The 1,147-nt window shown below is 46.2% G+C and overlaps 1 non-coding gene across 1 annotated transcript; it reads right to left on the bottom strand.

Annotated features, from left to right (window-relative positions):
* Positions 1-246: 246 nt before the first annotated feature.
* Positions 247-318, bottom strand: TRNAD-GUC. Its single transcript has one exon. It is a non-coding gene; the product is annotated as a tRNA-Asp (tRNA).
* Positions 319-1,147: the final 829 nt, after the last annotated feature.

Below are 1,147 nucleotides of genomic sequence, written 5' to 3'. Positions count from 1 at the left end.
GACATATTCTCGTAGCATAATTTAGTGTTAATCATTAGTCTTATAATAGTCGTTATAAAAATCAAAAACCAAGAATGTTTGAAGTGACATTAGAAGCACAACCGCAACTCTAGACTAGACAGATAATACAACTCCACTACTAGCTCCCTGTGAAAATTCGATCCCGAACCACTATTCAGGTAAAAGCTATTGCGACCCGCTCTTCCTACCTTAGTGTAGCGTCGAGTCGGCAGCGATCACTTTTTGCGCCGTTGCCGGGGATCGAACCCGGGTCACCCGCGTGACAGGCAGGAATACTTACCACTATACTACAACGACGGAATTACACGGTGACGGAGAAGGAGTTATTGGCCATTGTATTTGCCATGGAGAAATTTCGGCCCTATCTTATGGGGGCCAAGGTGATTGTGCACACGGACCATACCGCCCTTAGGTATTTGATGACCAAGAAGGATTCCAAGGCGAGATTGATGAGATGGGTGTTACTTCTTCAAGAATTTGACTTAGAAATAATGGACCAGAAGGGAAGTGAGAACCAAGTTGCGGACCATTTGTCCCGGTTGGAGGAAGAAGGGAGGCCATGTGACGGCCGCGAGATAAATGATACATTCCCCGACGAGCAACTTCTTTCTGTGTCAATGTGTGACATACCATGGTTCGCGGACATCGCCAACTTCATTGTGACCGGAATTGTCCCGTGTGAGCTCTCTTCCAACCAAAGGAAGAAACTCAAGCGGGATAGTTTGGATTTTTATTGGGATGATCCGTACTTGTTTGAAATTTACACGGATGGTATGATTAGAAGATGTGTCCCGGAAGGTGAACAATTGAGCATTTTGGAGGCTTGTCACTCCTCCCCCTATGGTGGCCATCATGGAGGGGTGAGGATGGCTTCAAAGGCCTTGAGTTGCGGTTTCTATTGGCCGACTTTGTTTAAAGATGCTAGTGACTTGGTAAAGAGATGTGATGCATGCCAAAGAGCCGGTGGAATTTCAAAAAGGGATGAGATGCCTCTCAATACGATTCTCGAGGTGGATATTTTTGATGTTTGGGGCATCGATTTCATGGGTCCTTTCGTGAGCTCTTGTGGGAACACTTATATTCTCATGGCGGTGGACTATGTCTCAAAGTGGGTTGAAGCCGTGGC

This window comes from Nicotiana attenuata, unplaced genomic scaffold, assembly GCF_001879085.1.
Source record: "Nicotiana attenuata strain UT unplaced genomic scaffold, NIATTr2, whole genome shotgun sequence".
NCBI lineage: Eukaryota > Viridiplantae > Streptophyta > Magnoliopsida > Solanales > Solanaceae > Nicotiana > Nicotiana attenuata.
Note: the sequence above shows the minus strand (reverse complement) of the source record. Positions and strands in the feature narration are given on the sequence as shown.